Below are 21,081 nucleotides of genomic sequence, written 5' to 3'. Positions count from 1 at the left end.
TAATAAGAAATGTACATTCACATCCAGAACATGTCCTCATTAAAACTCAAAATTTTAATAAAGCATGCCAAATGTATGTGAAGTCAATGAATGTAAGCTTGATTACAAAGTGAAGAAGAAGAGGAGGAGGAGGAGGAGGAAAAAGAAGAGTTTGGAGTTGATATCCCGCTTTATCACTACCCGAAGGAGTCTGAAAGCAGCTAACATTCTCCTTTTCCCTCCTTCCCCCACAACAAACACTCTGTGAGCTGAGTGGGGCTGAGAGACTTGAAAGAAGTGTGACTAGCCCAAGGTCACCCAGCAGCTTCATGTGGAGGAGCGGAGACGCGAACCCAGTTCACCAGATTACGAGTCTACCGCTCTTAACCACTACACCACACTGGCAGTAAGTGGGATAGACAAAAGTGTGGTGGAGGTATTGATCCAACCAACCAACATTGATCCATCCAACTTCCTTCAGGGAAATTCAGAGGACAGTTTCAAAATTCAGATGTGCTACACCTCTTCTATTTCTAAGGACAGCATAGGAAACAATTAGAGGTAGCACATCTGAATTTTGAATTACTTTTCGCTGAATCCCTATAGCATCTGAAACATATTAGGTCAATAACCCCCCCCCCTTTTTTTTTGGTTGGCCCCATTGCTTTTGCATTTGTTTGTTGTTGTTGTTTAGTCATGTCCTACTCTTCGTGAGCCCATAGACCAGAACACGGCAGGCACTCCTGTCTTCCACTGCTTCCTGCAGTTTGGTCAGACTACTTGCTTTATTTTGAGGGCAGGTTCCCGTTTTTGTTGGGGCTTTGATCACTTGATGTGCTTGTTTTTGCAGAGTTTGGAATATTTTAGTAATGACTTGGAGCATGTAAGGAAGCAGGATAAATGCATTCCTGCAGCAAACAAAAAGTACTAAGCTTTTCTCATTTCTGAGGTTCTACAAATGGTAGGAGCTTGTTCCATTTTAAGTGGAAGCTGAGAAACAGGGCACTATGGTTCATCTTGTGGGGAGCATTGTTCTCTCATACACATCCACACCTGCAGATGTCTATGCATCTCCTTGCATGTACATCATGGTATCTGGCCTTGGCTCAGTCTGCCTCTGACAAATCATGTAATCCATATCTAAATTTTCTAACAATACCTAAGTACAGAAGAGTTTGTTGGCATATTTTAATATTTTGCCCTCCAAGATCCTAGATGACAGATTTACCCAAGTTCCCTTCAATGGCAGATACTATCCTTGTAACCATTTAGAGTTTGAAACACTCTTAGGTCTTCTACTGAAGCTTCTGTCAATGTTAGAGAACCCATAACGGGTGGAGGAATGCATAATTTATCTCCTTAGGAGACAGTTTCCTGGTTGAGACCCTTAGAGACCCTTTCGAGTGTCTTCCTTGAGGGGGTCTAATAAATCCAGTGCTTTTTTTCCCTAAGAAAATGTTTAGGGGTACTCTCATTTTCCTACTCATATTGAAATACTGCCCCTCAACGAGGCCAAACTTCGATTCACAAAATGTTTAGGGATATACATACCCCTGCCTACCCCCAGAAAAAAGCACTATGACCAAACAGGTGGCATTCATCATTTGAATGTTGTAATTAATTTCCCTCATACCTGCTATGATTGTGAGTTCGCAACTTTTCACTATTAATAATTAATCATTGGTTCTACTGAGGCTGTGATTGTACACTACTTTTTCTTTTGTACTTTATTTAATGGTTGATCAAGCATAATAAATATTTGATTGATTCAATTGATTTACCTAACCCATTCTTATGGAGCAAAGCAACTTACGAGTTGACAGAGATGCTGACTTTGTGTATAGCAAACCAGATTGGGTGCGGGAGAATATGGAAGAATGTGTGTTGCAGATACTGTATTATTTGAAGGTTGGGGGGGGGGTTCTTTGAGGTGCATCCACGTGACTGCTACCCACGTTATTGGTTGGGCACTGTAGAATATAGTCAAAAATTAAGGAAGAATGCTTGGGAAAGGCATAGAACCCTTTCCCCAGAAAGTGCTTAGGCTGAATGGAAAACTCACTGCTTGTGCTGGTCCTGTGAACATCACCATAAAACTGAGTGAATGTATCCATGTACCAATACAGACTAAATTCCCTTTAAAAAAAAACTTATTGAAAAATTTAAAAACAAATACCAAACATAAAGTGTTGTCTTCCGAGACCAATACATGTACAGATGTTAAGTATTGTATGCAATCATCCACATGGCATCAAAACAAACTTGGAAAATCCTTGTGCATTACTGAGCAAGTTTGCATATACAGGGTAGACTTCAGTCTGAAGTATTAAGATAATTTATGCTGTAAGTGGCTGCTGTAAAACAGAAGGGAGATTACTGTGCTGTTCTTAATAAATGATATAAATTGAGACAATAGTCAAGCCCTTCTTTTTTTTGTTATTCCTCTTATCACCCCTCGATAGTGAGTTAAGCATTTTGTAAGTGCCATATTCCACACATACTGGGTCTGAGATGTGGGTTACAGACAGTGGAGAGAAGGCACACTGCAACAGCACCTCCCAGCCACAAAATAAACAACCCACAGATCTTAAGAGATAAGAACAAGAACCATAGCAGCTTGGCAAAAGGAGCCAAGCTTCTCTTTTCCTGCTCCTGATTCATTTCATTACATTTATGTCCCACCTTACTGAATGGAACCCAAAGTAGTGCATATGTGATTGCATGTCGATATCCCGATCCCCCCCGTGAAATAACGACACAAGACACCGTAAAGTAAGGTTGAATGGAGAATAAAAGGCCACAACTTTATTGGTTCCGGTTGTTGAGCGGTATTGGCATTAGGCATTGGATCTAACTAAACTATATCTGACTCCAGCACGTCGTGCTGGCAGTCCAGGAAGGGTTAACCACTGTTGGGGTGAGCCCTTGCTGCTGCACATCAGCTAAGGACACACCCCGTGATCACCGATCCGGGGCGTGCCTTAGGCCCTCACCACCCACGGCTTCGGACACGGACACGCCCCCCGGACTCCTTTACGAAGTACCCTTCAGCGCTTGGGGGGAGGTGCTGGCCCGTCCTCCCCCCCCACATCCTGACCTTCCTGACCTTATCCAATGCCTAACCGCCAAACCGAAGTTGTGACGAGTTGCTACGAGGTAGGCGAAAAAACCACAAGGCGGAGCCAATTTGCCAGGTGGAAAAATTCCTACCTGGCCCCTCAACGGCGACCAATCGTGATCCATAGCAAGGTCAATCAAACCTAACCTAAAAAAGGGGAGGGTGGGAAGGGAAAGCTGTAGAGTTGGGGAGCCCAGAAGAAAGAGGGCGAGCTCTGGCTGCGTGCCCACTTAAGTGCTGTGGGCACGCCCTAGCCGGCTGAGCCGGTTGGCCAGCCAGCTGGGCACCGCACCCAGAGCTCACCCAATGGTGGCAGGGGATGCAGGCATCCCCTGTGCACGTGGCGGGCTCGTGATGCACTGCAACCCCCCCTCCTTTCTAAGGGCGGAAGGGGCTTTGCATGTCGATATCCCGATCCCCCCCGTGAAATAACGACACAAGACACCGTAAAGTAAGGTTGAATGGAGAATAAAAGGCCACAACTTTATTGGTTCCGGTTGTTGAGCGGTATTGGCATTAGGCATTGGATCTAACTAAACTATATCTGACTCCAGCACGTCGTGCTGGCAGTCCAGGAAGGGTTAACCACTGTTGGGGTGAGCCCTTGCTGCTGCACATCAGCTAAGGACACACCCCGTGATCACCGATCCGGGGCGTGCCTTAGGCCCTCACCACCCACGGCTTCGGACACGGACACGCCCCCCGGACTCCTTTACGAAGTACCCTTCAGCGCTTGGGGGGAGGTGCTGGCCCGTCCTCCCCCCCCACATCCTGACCTTCCTGACCTTATCCAATGCCTAACCGCCAATCGAGCCAAAACATTTGGCTCGCCGCCAATACCCTCACCTCCGAAACCAATATCTAATTTCTCTGTAACCATTGTCTTAAATCTAATATAACGTCCGCTAGCCACACATCGTTTCCTGTGTCAGAAAGGTGTACACCATCATTCCTGTACAAAGCAGTCTCATTGAACTTTATAGCGGGGTGAGCGATGACCCGGCCCCCCATTGCAACCACGCGGCGGGCCACCGCCTTCTCCAGCAGCTTTCTGGCTCTGTTCACCGCAACCGGGGAACTGCAATCGCGCCAAACGCTCCGCTCCAGCAGCGAGGACCAGAAAATGGTCAAATACGGGAAAGCAGCCAAGAGTCCATCAAAGTCCGAGAATATTTGCCATTGTAAGTCCACGCCTTTCCGGTATGCCAAATCATTTTCGCCCAATTGCACCACCAAGGCGTCGGGTGGGCCGTGCGCTGCCGCTCTAGCTTGCACTGTAGGGAGGAACTCGTCCCACCGCATCCCCCTCCTGGTCAGCCAAGAGATGTCCACGTGTGCAGGGAGGCCGAGGTTACGACCCAAACCGCGGTGGAAGGCCCGGTCCCTGGCCCAGTACATGATGCTGTGACCCACTAGCCAAATTCGCACGCGACGGCTTCCTGGAAGAGATGACAAGAGGGGTACTGAGAAAACTGCGCTAGCAAGTGAATATGGGGTAGGCTGAGCTTGTGCGTTGAATGAGTGGGTAGAGGGTCACTTGGTGTTACGTAAATAACCCTTGTATGCTTTAGACTTCCAACGACCCAAGTCTTTTATCCTCTCCACTGATAAACCCATGTGCATGGCTGTCGTAGCTGCACCGATACGAAAGGAGTGTGCTGCGAACTTTGCTGGGGGAAGACCACAGGCTGCGACTGCCTTGCGCATCACCCTTGTAAACTGCAGGCGCGTTAGTGGTGTACCATCGTGATGTATAAGAAGTGGGCCCGGAGAAGGTGGTCTGAGCTGCAGGAAGCGGCGGGTGTCCTTCACTGGGCACGGGCCCTTTAGACCCGTGGCTTGTAGGCGCATCCAGGCTCCGGACCCCTTCTGATCCGTTTTTGAATGCCGAATTAAGATCAAAATTTCGGAAGGAGTTATTCTCAGGTCCTCAAGCCTGATACCCCGATTAGTTTGGTCCTCCCACACAACCTCGCCAATTCTGAGAGCTCCGAAGAAGGCAATGGAATAGGCCGCAGAGAATAACCGAGCCTCAAATTTTGACCAGCAAATTTTTCTTAACTGCGAATGTATTTTTGCCAATATATCAAATGTGATGGGCTGCCTGTCGTCTAACTTTGATGGCTGCAGCCTGCGCCAGCCCTCAAGAGCCTTCCTTACCACAAAGTCGGCGCAAGGGTCAATAGAGAAAAGTGTTTTACTAAAGAATGAAATAGCCGCCGATTGGATATTTAGAGTTCTGGCGGCTCGACCCGACCTCCACAAGTGCGAGAGGTATTGCAAAACCTCCCGCTTGTTTGGGGGTGCGACAGGGCCTATGCCTGACGCCTTGACTCGGAAATTAATAAAATCAGCCCATGCTTTTTTATATGACTTTAGCGTGGAGGGGGCGACTGAAGCCGATACTCCCTGGAGGATGTCACACTCCCAAGGCTCCAGAGGTATTCCGGGAAAGGTTCCGGTAATTGCTGCGCCTCCGGTGCCAATAAGCGGAAGCGGTCCATCTGCAAACGAGATAAAGCGTCCGCGATATCATTATTTAACCCTGGGATAAACCTGGCGCAGAATCGGATGTTTAATTTCAAGCAGGTAAGAACAAAGGAGCGCAGCAGCGCTGAAACCCTAGGAGAGCGTGACGATTGCCTAGAGAGAACACCCACAACAGCCTGGTTGTCGGTCCAGAAGCACACTTGGTGGTCCTTAAGTTCACTGGCCCACAGATGAACTGCCACTACAATTGGGAAAAACTCCAGGAAAGTGAGATCGCGTGTGATCGGTTTGCCCTTCCATTGCGATGGCCAGGGTTGGGCGCACCATTTTCCTCGGAAGTAAACCCCGAACCCCAAAGAACCAGCCGCGTCAGATTGTACTTGGAAGTCGGACCTTAACCTGATTGTGTCTTGCCACAGGGAAACCCCATTAAAACCATCTAGGAATTGCAGCCAGTTTTGGAGATCAGCCTTCACCCCTTTATTAAGGCGTACCCTGTGATGGGGTTTTTTGAGGCCGGCGGATAGCCTGGCCAGTCTTGCGCAAAAGGGGCGCCCTGGGGAAACCACTCGGCAGGCAAAATTCAAGTGACCTAATAGGGATTGTATTTGCTTGAGGGTGACTTTCCTCAGTGGTAGGATTTCCTGTATTAACTTTGTTAGGGCTGTAAGTTTTTCTTGGGGCAATCGGGATGTCTGGGCGATGGTGTCCAGCTCTATCCCTAGGTAAGTAATGGTGGAGACCGGGCCCTCGGTCTTTTCTTTGGCTAAAGGGACGCCCAATTCCTCGGATAGTGACGCGAAAGCTCTTAAAAGGTAGGCGCAATCCCCGCTATTGGCGCTAGACATGAACAAAAAGTCATCCAGGTAATGAGTGACCCCCTCTAGACCGGTCCTGTAGCGCAGAGCCCATTCCAGGAAGGTGCTAAAGGCCTCAAAGGCTGAACAGGATACTGAACAACCCATTGGCATGGCTTTGTCAACAAAATATGCTTCTTTGAACTTAAAGCCCAGCCACTTGAAGTCCTGAGGGTGAACCGGTAAAAGGCGAAAGGCGGACTCTATGTCGCATTTTGCCAACAAGGCCCCTTTTCCAAATCCGCGAATTAGCTTAATGGCTTGGTCAAAAGAAGCATACTTTACTGAGCACAACTCATGGGGAATTCCATCGTTGACTGAGAGGCCCTTTGGGTGTGATAGATTGTGTATTAGGCGGTACTCTCCTGGTGTTTTCTTTGGAACTATGCCCAGGGGAGATATGTGTAAGTCGTGCATGGGTGGGGTGTAGAATGGACCAGCTATTCTATGCGCTAAAATCTCTTTATTAATTTTCTTTAGCGCGACGTCGGGCATTTCCCTAACAGACTTTTGATTTGGTGGGTTCCGAGAGGTTGGGGGCTGTACAACTGGGATCCTAAAGCCTTGAGAAAACCCTTCCCATAAATACCTGGCTGCTTCTTTATTGGGATAATTTAAGAGGAGTGATTTTAAGGGGGTGAGTTTTATGGGGGAAAAGGCGAGGTCTAAGGAGATGTTACTAGCGATTGGCACCTGAAGCCTGGGATGGTCCAGAAGCACTTCTGGTACCTGCGTGGCCGCCGCCCCTTCCCCCCCGAAAGGACTGTTTCCCTTTAAAGCAAGAGGTGGAGGGGTGATTGCCCCAGCACCTGTCGCATTGGTGAGCAAATTTACAGATGGGTCTTTTACACCACCCTTTGTTATATTCCCAGCATACTTGAAGATGGGTTTCCTTTTTATATTCCGGTTTCGCTGACTTATAAGGGTCTGGCTGTTTCTTTTCCATGTAAGGACCTACATGTTCATTCCAGTAATTCTGGTCGACTAGGTCCCAACGCGTGGTAGCCAGGAGTGAGGCATTCCTGCGAAATGCCTCGTCGTAAGTTAGAGCTGCCGATTCCCCCGCCTTAGCCCGCGCTTTCCTTATATGGGACAAATAAGCTAGGAGGTGCATAGCCCTCTTAGGGTAAGCAGCCACGACCACGCCCATGAATATCTGGAACCCATCTAACCAGTTCTCAAACGTCCTCTCCACCCTGGGCTCCCTGTATTTTCGCCTCCCGTAGGTCCGCTTCCTTTCCCCTTTTGCCGTAACCTTAACTGGGGGAAGGAGGGTGAAGATATCAACATAATCACCATTCAATATTTTTGTCCTTTTTTTACTGGTTAAGTGATTGCCCAGAATCACGTCAGATGATACGAAGGTGGAAGTCTTAACTTCCGGTACCAAGGACCCCCCCTTCCACTCTAGAGTGCCATTGAAAGTTTTTCTATGGGAATTGGCCCTCCTTTCGTGAGCCCACAAAGGAAGGCCAACCAGATCTTCCCCCTCCCCCCAATAGCCCTCCATGGACGCGTCGCTATCCGAGTCGGAAGACGTACCTGACTCATCCTCGGATTCTAAGTGCTTACACTTTTTTGCCTTTTTGTGAGCACTCTTCTTAGATCTCTTCCTCCCCTTCCCATCCTGACCTTGATCCAGCTGGGCCGAGGTCGCTGCCTCCTGAGTGGATGCTGAGGTTGAAGGCACCGACTGGGCGGTCGTTGCCGAGGCCCCCGGAATGGGAACAGCTGCGGATGCCACTTGACCAGTATGAGTAGCCATTGTGGAAGCTGAAGAACCTTGGCGGGGCTCTGTTGTGGAAGCATGCTCCCGCTCCTCCTCTTCAGAAGATGTTTCGGACAGGACCCCCTCCTGAGCGCCCGTCTCGCTGGGTTGGGTTTCACGAAAGCAGCTAGGAATACCTGGGGAAGACTGAACTACAACCGAGTTAGATTGGTTAGATGTAAAGACAGTTGCAGAGGCTTGCGACCGAGTTGTTACTCCCTGAGATTGCGTGCTGGCTGAATCTGAGGTGCCACAAAGAGAGGCAGAAGTCCCGGGGCGCTCCTCGTCATCCGCTGCTGTATCCGGAATGCAGTCTGGTGTGCTCTGAGTGGGTAGCACCGGTATGGTGGCATTTGGCTTAATCTGCTGGTATAAACTATTAAAACCGGCCAGTAAATTTTCAAGCACCTGTGGAGAGATAGTGACAAGCGCGCCACCCTGTGGCTGTGCTGACGCAGCCTTCTGCTTAGAAACAGTGTTTTGCTTACCTGCAGAGGCTTTGGCAGCCTTTGGCTTACTTGAAGGGTTTTTGGCAGCCTTCTGCTTGCCTGAAGGGGTTTTGGCTGGCTTCTGCTGATTCTCCTTTGGGGCCATTATGCCTACTGAAATTGTTATGCTCCTAATCCTTGTGTGCCTATTTATTTAATTAATTATATGTATTTATTATTTATTTTACTTTATTTAAGCTACTAGTATTAATATGTAAGCCTGAATTAACGCTGTTTAGTGTTGTTTAATTTAGGATTCCAATTATCTACCTGCGAATCTTAATTTTTTTTTAATAAGTTAACTGAAAACTAAAGGAAAGCCTGGCAATAAGAACCGGGGACAGCCCCAGCAGCGAAACTAATTAAGTAATTGAGAGTTGACAGCCTGTTGCCTAGAGCACCTGGCGGTATGCAATAAGAGAGGGTATTAATTAGGCTGCACAGCCTTAATAAGCACCGCAAACTGCGAAAACCTAACCCAAAGCAGTTCCCAAGAGACCAGAACAAAGGATAAGTTGCTGGCAATTATAATGAAACAACCCGGCGAGCTATGACTTCCTCACCAGGCCGCAGCAATCTGCTAGCGCACGATGCACAATGTAGACTATAAACCGTGGGGAAGGTAATAACTGTAAGCTAGATGCGGAATGAATCTAAAATTAAGGCGAAATAAATGCCGCTATATATACTCCAAATAGGTGAGGTTAGGCACAAGGAGCCAAGCCAAGCAGCCTAAGCACTGTCCAACAAACAAAATTAGATGCCACCCAAAATGAGTCTGAAATTAAAGCGAAATAAATGCCGATATATATATACACCAAATAGGTGAGGTCAGGCACAAGGAGCTAAGAGCACCCAAGCACTGCCCACAAACAAAATGGATGCCACCCAAGCCACGTGGTCTGAGCCAAGATGGCCGCCGACCAGCTGGCACCGAAAGACTGTCCCTTAAACAAAATGGATGCTGCCGAAACCACGTGGTCTGATCCAAGATGGCTGCCACCCAGCTGGTCCCCTGAAACACGTGGGACCCGAGACAACAATAATACTAACACCAAATGCCCGACAAACACCGAAGCAAGACAATGAGCGGAAAAAATGGCTGCCGCGATAACAGCCTCGTGCTTCCTTCAATACAATTCCCCCCCCACTGAACAGCAACTAAGCTCTGACCACAAAAGGCAAGTACGATTAAGGGAAGCAGGAGGAACGCTAGGGCTGCGTGAAGCTAAGGAGTTAGGAGCGAAGGCTCAAAGCAGAGGCGGAGCTGCAGTGCCACCGGCCCGCGAAACAGCTGACGAGCGGTGCGGGGAAGGCAAGGGGTTGGGGAGAGGAGTTGGAGCCGCTTATTGCAGGGAAAAAAGGAACAGCTAACGAGCTGAGGAGGGCGGAAGCGCTCTGCGAGCAGAGAGTTATACGTTACCCAGCCGGGGTTAGGGGCGCTCCGCTGTGTTGTTTAAAGGAGCCTGCGGCCGCGCTGTGCTGAAAGGGGGAATCCCCGAAAAAGCTCTCCACTGTTGAAGCCGAATTGAGGAGCAGGTTCGAAAGGGTCGGAGGCGGCAGGTCGTGCCTGAAAGGGAATCCCAGAAGACGGCCGCTCCTCAGTTGGGGAAGCCCTGATGACGCTCTAGCGCGAGGACGCTAGCGTAGGAGGGAATCCCCAGCGCCCCAGCCAATCGGCAGCGAAACAAACAACCACGTGGCCGGGCGATGCGGAAGCCGGAGCGGCGCGGCGGCGACGATCCCGCGAGCGGTGGCAAGGCCTGCGAGGAGAAACCCCCCCAAGCAAAACCCAGCGATTTCTTCTCAAAAAGGGAGAATTTTCCCCCCTTCCTGATTGCAACGCTTGCGGCAGCGGCAAGCAGGCGAGGCCAAAACGATTGGATCAGCTGTGAGGCGGCAACGCTCCGGAACAGCTGAGCAGCGGAACAAAAGGGGGGGTGGAGAGCGAGCGCCGGCGACAGCGAGACGCAAGCCGCGTGGCTGCCGGCTGCTGGCTTCTGCGCTGGCCGAGCCCCTTGGAGGATCCGAAGCAAACCTAAAAAAGAATGTGGCGTTTAAAAACGCCTTTGGAAGCGATTTCAGCCGTGATTTCAGCGCGATAAGGTAAGATTCGGAGGCCAGAGGGCAACCGAGCGGTTCCAGCAATGAAGCTCCGGCAGCGGCAGCAGCAGCAGCGACGATCCAACGATTCTTGATCCGTAGAGAAGCTGTAGAGTTGGGGAGCCCAGAAGAAAGAGGGCGAGCTCTGGCTGCGTGCCCACTTAAGTGCTGTGGGCACGCCCTAGCCGGCTGAGCCGGTTGGCCAGCCAGCTGGGCACCGCACCCAGAGCTCACCCAATGGTGGCAGGGGATGCAGGCATCCCCTGTGCACGTGGCGGGCTCGTGATGCACTGCAACCCCCCCTCCTTTCTAAGGGCGGAAGGGGCTTTCTCAGGCAGCCACCCATCCATGCACTGACACACACACACACACACACACACACACACACAGCCTGCTTAGCTTTGATGCTTTCAAACCATATCCCCTTAGAGGAAGTAAAAAGAGTGGGCCATTATCCCATGGTTGCTGATTCAAAACATCCTACATAGAGGAGCTGATCTAACCTGTGTTAGCTTAAGTATACGTGTCACATTCAGCTCGCCAAATGGCCAAAGTCTCCCATTCCCCTGCAGTGACCATGCAATAGGCCACCATCTGTTTTCTCCAAGGTATGCGTCTGCTGTGTATGATTTGTACAAGTCAGAAAGGGAGCTGCTTTTGGACAGAAGGAATACTCTCGGTGGGAGAGTCTCTGCTGGGTGTTTATTTGATTTTTCATTCTCTCGGGCTGTTATGCTAGTGTGTCATCTTCCAAGAATCAGCTTCTTTTCTGTTAAACAACAGCTCTGAGTCTTGGCCTGTTCCTTCCAGAGTCTCAAGCCATTTGTAGCTCCACCACCCAGCATTGCCTGTGCGGGACCCAGGGAGTTTATGCAACCCATTTTCGTCTGTGGATGTCCTGGAACAGAGCTAGCTCCCTTACAGCCTGCTGGCCACAGATGAAATGAAAACGGAATAACTAAGGGGTTGTTTGTTTGAGATCTCCTGTGGGGAAAGGAAAAATAAAGTTCCTGGGGATGTTTTGTCCATGTGCAGCCTATAAGAAAAGGTGAAGACTGCTTAATTCAATGAAGAAGCTGGCTGACCCACACATATGCGGCAGCAAGACTAAATCTAATCTCTCTGGAACAAGAAAAGAAATTCCTTTTTTCCTTTCTTTCCTGGCTGTACCAACACAACAGTGATATAGGGTTAGCCTGGGTGATTTGGTTCTGGCTGTTGCAGATGCAAGAGCTTGTTGAGAACTGTGAGCTGCTGCTGTTGCAGGCATTTTGTTAACAGCAATAACATGACTATGATGCACATTTGTATAAATTTACCTTTACAAAAGACGTTACAAAACAATATTAACTTCTGTTTTTTAGAAGCCAGATAATTTCAATCTCTGCTTTAAAAGGAGGCAGGATCGTAAATGGCTGGCCCAAGGCATTGTACTGCCTGTGACAGAATAACAAATGCCAACTGCCCCACTCCCCAAATCAAGCTGCAAAATTCTCAAGGCTGACCAGATTATTTTGCCGCCTCCCATAATCTCAAAATCACCTGCTCATCACAATCTCCATAGTGATATTTTGTTGCTGCCCTGATCCATCTCCTAACCTGAGCACTTCTGACAAAAGAAACAAAATGTACCCATTTACCTGGATAGTTACCTGCTCTGCTCCCGCACCTTTCTTCCTTTTCTTTTCTTTTCTTTTCTCTCTCCCCCCCCCCCGTTGTTCTTTTTTGGCTTCCATCACTCAGCTAACCAGGCACTCTATGGTAGCCTCACATATTTATGGAGGGCAATTGGGCACTGCAACACATCGGCTCACCATGGGAAGGAAATAACGCTAAGCACATGTTTTGATGACGAATAAATGAGGGGCAGGTTTAGAAAATTTCCTTTTCTTACTGAACTTACTGAACTTACATGATTCTGGAAGAGTGTTCTGTACTTGAATGATGAATTGTGGTGTTGGGAGAGCATTAAACAGTTTTGTGGTGTTTTTTTAAAAGGGGGGGGGACATAATTTTATGCAAATTCCCTGTGCAATGGACTTGGAAGGACTTGTTCCAGTTCCCAGCATGCACTTTGTCTTTGCTCCATGGGATATGCCCTTGACCCATCTGCCTCCCATACAAGGAAGAGACTTGTATTGGGAGAGAATGCTCTTTGGGTCAGGAGGGGAGGAAGCACATTGAAGCCCCTGCTGGGGTCACTGTGAGGAAATGGGTTGCTGACAAGCATTTTTTTAAAAAAACAAAACAAAACCCTGCCAACATGTCAAAATATCCATATATTAATCTGTTTACCCCAGGTGATACCATAATTGGGACCCTGTATCCCCTTTCAGAGCTGGCAATGTGGTTGAAACAAATTGATTGTGCTGTGGGTGGATTGTGTGTTTCACATGCTGTATGTGCAGATGAAATTCTGGCTTTTGTCTGTTAGAGGATGTATGGGGCAATTGTATAATCTAATAAAATTTACAGAAACAAGCACCATTCATGAACTTTTATGTGTCACCTAGTCCTACACTGAAACACATTTTAAAAATAACCCAAAGCTTTCCTGTTTTTCCGTGATGTGCGCTTACTCCCCACCCCCACCCCCACCCTGCTCCCTGTTAAGAATGAGAATTGCTTTGGGTATCATGTAAATCCTTTTACTCTCCAAGCTCAGGATTGCAATGCAGCTCTGTGGGTTCATATGCTTAAGTTAGAAATGACAACCTAAAAATCAGTTTACCACACGCCTTTGTGTTGCGGTGCAAGAAGGACAGGAAGCTTCTCCTATGTTTGATCTTGCTGTGACAGCAGTGGTGCATCACTACATACACATGTATCATACAATCCATAGTCTGATAGGTGGATTTTGCACACACACCCAGGACTGTGCCATCAGCAGGGACCGATTTTTCCAACCCCCAGGTATGCCTCTGCCCATCAGTCTCAGCCAGCACAGTGATGGAAATTGCATTCCAAAACATCTGAAGGGCACCAGGTTGGTGAAGGATGCTTTATAACTGCCTTTTTAAAGGACTGAGGGCAAACATAATTTATCAGGAGACCTCCTTGGGGAGACAGCCTAGAAATATGTAGTGTGGCCTACCAGACCCTCTGTAGCAAAACATTTCTGTGATTCTAGACAGGGCAGTACTGGGGTTTGAAAGATTTTTCTTTTCACTTTGTAAGACTCATGTACAGTATCATTATAAAACTGGAAAATGCTTTAGTATGTTTCATCAACTCTTCTCCTTACAAAATAAATAAAGGTGGTAATTTTTGCCAAAAATATTTTAAATATTTTTTCTTCTCTTTATTTGTATGTAGGCAAACAAAGTGTGGGCATTTGTACTATACTCTCTCTCTCTCTCTCTCTCTCTCTCTCTCTATATATATATATATATATATATATCCTATTTCTTCCCCCTTATCTCTGAGTTGTTTTGCTACCCTGATTTCAGTATTAAGCTGCCTCACTTTTCCTAATTAGCTACTTCGAAAAGCCTGAAAAGCCTGAAAGATAACAAAAATATTGTGCATCGTCTCATGTCTCAGATGTAGTCTGAAAGCACATGAAGCTCATTGCTGAAGCGAAACAGGTCTAGTTCGTGAGTGGATAGAAGGCTGCCTGGAAGCCACTTGGGTTCCATGGTGGAAGAAGGGCAGTATATAAATGTAAGAAAATAAATAAATCTCAACTCTCAAAATAGCAAGTAACTAATATGCACTTTCAATCCTTTACCTTATGTTGTTAACTGGTCATACTGGGCTTGTCAGGGGCAGTATTTTTCAGATTACATTATAACAACGAAGAGTTCCTGTTGTTCACCAATAGCCATTTGTGTAAATAAAGTCCTAATCGCTTCCCACCATTAGGTGGCAGTGTGGTAAAGCTGGGTATTGAGACCTTGGCGATTTCTTGCATGGCGTGCGATTCAGCCATTTTGCATATAACAGATTGTACTGCCAGGTGACATCTTGTCCCTGTCCTTCAGGTTGGACACAATTTGCCCCTCCCCACAGATGTTACTCAGTTGCCAAGAGAGCAGATAAATACGTGGAACTGAAGCCAAGTTCTCATGATCCCCCACCCTTTGCTTTCCACTGCAATCAACGCTCTTTTCAATGGAATGACTCTTTAATTCCTTTGGTGTTTTACTATATCCCAGTGCCATCTCTCGGTCTGTTTATCTCTCTGTCACACTTTTGTTACCTCTCTTTCCCAATACGAATGTTTGCATTAATTCTCACTCTTTACAGCCCAGTAAAGAACTCACTGTAGCACCAGACTACGTGGGGGCAGGGCAGTCTCCACATACAAAGATTCATATTGGTGCCACAAACAGAGCAACGAAGGCATTTCAGTCTTCAGCCTCAACATCAGCTCAAAGAGACAGGAAGTATAAAAAAAGTGATGTGAAAGATCTTCCTCCTGAGACCCTGGAGAGCCACCACCTGTCAGAGTAGATGGTTCTGGAATAGATAGACATGGTAACCTTGTTTACAGGTAATGCTAAGCCAAACCATGGCTTAGCACAGACAAGCACATGTGTGCTCTCCTGGAGAGAGGAGATTGCAACCACTTTGCTCCACTTCTGGTCAGGTTGCTGCTGTGCTACTCTGAGCTAAGCCGTGGTTTGGTTTAGCACAGGGGTCAGCAAACTTTTTCAGCAGGGGGCTGGCCCACTGTCCCTCAGACCTTGTGGGGGACCGGACTATATTTTGAAGAGAAAAAAAAGAACGAATTCCTATGCCCCACAAATAACCCAGAGATGCATTTTAAATAAAAGCACACATTCTACTCATGTGAAAATACGCTGATTCCTGGACCGTCCGCGGGCCGGATTTAGAAGGCGATTGGGCTGGATCCAGTCCCCAGGCCTTAGTTTGCCTACCCATGGCTTAGCATGTCATTAGAACCTGGGTTTATGGTTTAGCTCTCCCAGACAAACCATAAATAGCAAACTGTAATGCAAACATTGGTTACAGGTCATGGTTTGAAGAGAGCTAAACCATGAAACTGAGTTCTGATGATACTCTAAGCCATAGGAGCCAACTCCTAGGAGTCTTTGCCCCCCAATAAATATTTGAGGGGGGCCCCACTGTGTCATGTGATTGATTATGTGGGACAGGGCTTACCTGCCCCCCACTCCAATCTTTTATTCAAGTTGGAACCCCTGCTCTAAGCCAAACCATGGCTTAGCTCAGTTCAGCACAGCAGCTGAAAAACCGGAGGAGCAAAGCAGTCAGTCTCCTCTGGCAGGCCCTAGTAGTTGATGAGACATGGGAGGAGTCAGAGGAAATAGGAAAGAGGAGAAAAGAATATGCTGAGAATGTGCCTGGATGTTACAATGAATATCTCCTTTGAAATAAGTTATATCTATTCTTAAGTAGTTATGAATGACTGGGCTGAAAGGCCAGAGCTACATTTGGTGCCTTCCCCAATCCTGCTTTCTATGAATGCCGCCCAGGTCTTTGTCTCATTTATGACTAGTGTCAAGACATTGCTCACCCTGGCCCAGGAGCCTGTGGCAGTAGCCAAGACTATAGCTGATCTAATACATGAGAAATGAGAACAAGAATGGCCCAACATGAAATCCAGTACATTTCCCTCTTGCTAAATGAGAAAAGAAGCTTGTATAGAGAAGTCTGCTGGTTCATCTGGGCATAAATAACTTTTTGTGAAGTGAAAGAAGTTGAGCCTTGCGTTTGCTAAGTTCTGTAGACGTACAGTCGCCTCTCCACTGTTTGTGAAATTCATATTGTTTCTTTGATCATGGTGTCTGTTGAGTAGCTGTTTTTGTTTTTGTGCAAGAAACATCCCAAGAGACTCAGGTGACCTTTGTACTGTTCTTTAATGGAACTTGTTAGAGCAGTTCCCTGCTGACAGGCATCCTTCCAGACTCCACTGTCATCTCGACTGGCACGACTGAAGCCCCTCACCAGCAGTGACATGCGGAATGAATATAGGTGTTGAAGCAATGTGTTTTCTCGTCTCCAAAGGCTTGCTTGACTAATGGCCTGGAAAGGGAATGAATAGCAAAGCGATTAAAATGTACACAGGAGGACCTCTCAAGGCTAGGAGAATGGGTAATAAAACGCAATGCTTAACAAGTGCAAAATTATGTACAAAAAAAACCCCTCGACAGGCTTAACTGTCCTTAACAGAATTCTGGGTTCTGAAGTAGGTCTTGTCATGGAAGAGAGATTATTATTTAATTGTGGACAGCTCCCTGAAGACTTGATGCAATGGGTTGCAGCTGTCAAATAAGCAGACGGGGCATTGGGAGAAAATATCACAACGCAAAGTGTCTGCCTCAAGTACTGTAAAGATATGACAGACTAGAAATGTGTCATGTGTAAACCACATTGGACCAAAGAATATTTGCTATATGCGGCAGTGGCTTTCAGTTTAGAAGTTAGATGGGGGAGGGGGGGGATACTACAGAAAAGGGATGAGGAATCTATGGCCTTCCAGATGTTGTGGAACTATAGTTCCCATCAGCGTGGATAATGCTCAGGGGTGATGGATGCTGTAGTGCAGCAACATCTGGTGGGCACCTGGTTGGGGAAGGCTGATCTAGAAAGTGACAGGTTTTCTATCCATTCCATAGATGCATAAAAAATTGATGAAGAAAAATACAGCAAACAGAATTTATCTTGCAATGTTAGGGAATGCAATGACGTTATCATAACCCAGATTCAAAAAGATGAACAGGAAACATTTTTCTCATTGCGCACTGTTATTCTTTATGGCTGAGTTGAATGAGAATTTTAGTAGCTTTAAAATAGCCGTAGTAGAGGTCTTTATTGCCAACAGTATCTGTACTGGATTTGAAACTAGTTTTTTATATGCAGTTGTTTTATATACATTTTTTTATTGTATTGCGAAATCACTTTGAGATGCCTCAAAGGAAGCTGTTCATAAACGAAATAAATAACAGCAGTAATATTGGTTCCATGGGGATAATAGTAATCTGCGAGAGATGTGAGCATAAGTATAAAACTATTGTATGCAATAGGTGCAATCCTGTTCCTGCTGAATTCAGTAAAACAAGAATTCACTAAAACAAACATACATTAAAAAAAAATACTGGCACCTGTGCAAACAGGTGCAGAACTAAGGCTGTATATTGTCTCCCTGCTTATTTAACTTATATGCAGAATTCATCATGCGAAAGGCTGGACTGGATGAATCCCCAACCGGAATTAAGATTGCCGGAAGAAATATCAACAACCTCAGATATGCTGATGATACAACCTTGATGGCAGAAAGTGAGGAGGAATTAAAGAACCTTTTAATGAGGGTGAAAGAGGAGAGCGCAAAATATGGTCTGAAGTAAAACATCAAAAAAACTAAGATCATGGCCACTGGTCCCATCACCTCCTGGCAAATAGAAGGGGAAGAAGTGGAGGCAGTGAGAGATTTTACTTTATTGGGATCCATGATCACTGCAGATGGTGACAGCAGTCACGAAATTAGAAGACGCCTGCTTCTTGGGAGAAAAGCAATGACAAACCTAGACAGCATCTTAAAAAGCAGAGACATCACCTTGCCGACAAAGGTATATTTAAAGCTATGGTTTTCCCAGTAGTGATGTATGGAAGTGAGAGCTGGACCATAAAGAAGACTGATCACCGAAGAATTGATGCTTTTGAATTATGGTGCTGGAGGAGACTCTTGAGAGTCCCATGGACTGCAAGAAGATCAAACCTATCCATTCTGAAGGAAATCAGGCCTGAGTGCTCACTGGAAGGACAGATCCTGAAGCTGAGGCTCCAATACTTTGGCCACCTCAGGAGAAGAGAAGACTCCCTGGAAAAGACCCTGATGTTGGGAAAGATTGAAGGCACAAGAAGAAGGGGACAACAGAGGACGAGATGGTTGGACAGTGTTCTCGAAGCTACCAACATGTCTGACCAAACTGCGTGAGGCAGTGGAAGACAGGAGTGCCTGGCGTGCTCTGGTCCATGGGGTCACGAAGAGTCAGACACGACTAAATGACTAAACAACAACAACAACAAAAGTGCAGGAGTTCCCGGCGTGCACAGCGGGAGGATGGCGGACTTTAACATCTTTGCTATCTATCACGAGTTAATTTGGCGGCTGCGATGGGAGTAAGCAGCCTCCCACCTCCCCGGGACGACGGGGAGGGCTGCCTTTGCCCGCGGTACTCCTTAACCCGCTTTTGGTCCTTCGGGACCGGTGGGGGAGTCTGGGCACATAGGGCTCGTTTTCAGATGCAGCTCCTGGAGCCGGCCCCGTTCGTGCACGCTCCCTTTAATTGGATATATAAATTTGTTTAAAGATTTTGGGCATGTCTCGGACAAAGGAGTGGGAAGAATGTTGCTAACTGCAGCCCTGAGTGATTAAGAATGAAGATTGGAAGAAGACGCGGACTTTACATTGGTATGTGAAGGAGGGAAAAGAAGGGGGGTAAGCTCTGGAATCTCCGTTTGTTTTGCCTTAATATCTACTTAACACGGGCGAAACCCCCCCCTAGAAAATCCACTTTCACAGGCAAATGGCAAGTGGACTTTAAAGACAGAATGGAAATTAGAATGGAAATTACAAAAATAAACTGTGTGGAGGTGAAACTTGATCTGGACTTGACTCAACAGAAATGGAGGATCCTCGGCTGGCTGTGACGCAACTAGAATTAACTGCCGAGTGCTGATGATAGCCTGTGGAGCTGTACACCACTTCAAAGGGAGAAGCCGGATTTGATGGACAATTGATAGTGGAATTTACGAGGGTCTGGCCCTCCCGGAAAGGAGTGGGGACGGCTCGCAGGGGAAGAAATTGGTGTGTCGCAGTTTGATTTACAAGTTTGATTTATGAGAGACTTTCAAGATGGCGTCAGCCGAAATGCGATATTGGGAGAGGATGGCTTTTTCCACACAGAGACATTATTTACTATAAGAGTGTCTGCTTGCTGGCATTTATCAGAGGCTGTGAAAATATTGACTTTATGAAGCAACTGGAAAAGATCATAAGAAAGCGCTCCGGAGTCCGAGACATGGGGAATTCACAAGTTAAAAATTTGGCATAATTGGAATTGTTATAATTGGAATTGTATAATTAATTTGGCATTGTAATTTGTTTGGTAATTGGAAATATATATTGGAAAATCAATAAATATGTTTTTTAAAAAAAAAACAACAACAAAAGTGCATAGATTGTATGAAGGGTTTTTGAAAGAAACAAAATGCAGCAGAAATTTTAATAGTTGCAGAAAACAGTTCCCATGTCTCTCAGACTCACCTGACATTCATACCGGTGGCATACATTGGAAGGTAAAGGGATGCAGCTGGCACTGTGGTCTAAACCACTGAGCCTCTTGGGCTTACCGATCAGAAGCTTGGTGGTTTGAATCTGCACAATGGGGTGAGCTCCCGTTGTTCTGTCCCAGCTCCTGCCTACCTAGCAGTTCAAAAGCACGCCAGTGCAAGTAGATAAATAGGTACTGCTGTGGCAGGAAGGTAAAGGGCATTTCCATGTGCTCTGGTTTCTGTCACTGTGTTCTGTTGCACCAGAAGTGGTTTAGTCATGCTGGCCACATGACCCAGAAAGCTGTCTGTGGACAAACGCCAGCTCCCTTGGCCTGAAAGCGAGATGAGCGCTGCAACCCCATAGTCACCTTTGACTGGACTTAACCGTCCAGGGGTCCTTTACTTTTTATATATATAGGAAGTGATTCTGAACTCAATTCACATAGCCACTATATATGAGTGCCTAGTGTTAGGACTGTACTCCTTCAATGTACAGTGTCATATGGTACTCCAAAGCCACTTCCGCCCTTAGAGGGCAGTCACGACCTTGGCAGTGAGCCCTTTAGGCTCGAGTCTGTAGGAGTGAAGAGGGGAGGTTGCGCCATCACCTGCCCCGCATTTGAAGAGTATTCCGTTAAAGGATTCCGAGGGGCATGGCCCTGTCCAAAGCCTAGGGAGGTTAGGGGCAAAGGCACACCCCCTATCGGTGACCCCAGGGGGAGTACCTAGTTGATGTGCATCAGCAGGACTCCCTCTGCTGGTGGTTATCCCTTCCCAGACTTCCAGCACATGGGCTGGAGTCAGATATAGTCGGTTAGATTCAATGCCTATGCCAATACCGCTCATCACCTGTACCCAATAAAGTTGTGGCCTTTTCTGCCCATTAACCTTATATATTGTGTCATGTGTCATTTTATTTTCCGGGGGGGGGGGGGGCGTCGGTACATTGCCATGCAACTCCCATCTGCTCCAACTAGCCTGGCCAGTCTGGTCAGGAATGACAGGAGTTGCAGTCTG

This window comes from Lacerta agilis, chromosome 2 (assembly GCF_009819535.1).
Source record: "Lacerta agilis isolate rLacAgi1 chromosome 2, rLacAgi1.pri, whole genome shotgun sequence".
Taxonomy (NCBI): domain Eukaryota; kingdom Metazoa; phylum Chordata; class Lepidosauria; order Squamata; family Lacertidae; genus Lacerta; species Lacerta agilis.
This window is presented reverse-complemented; position numbering follows the sequence as displayed.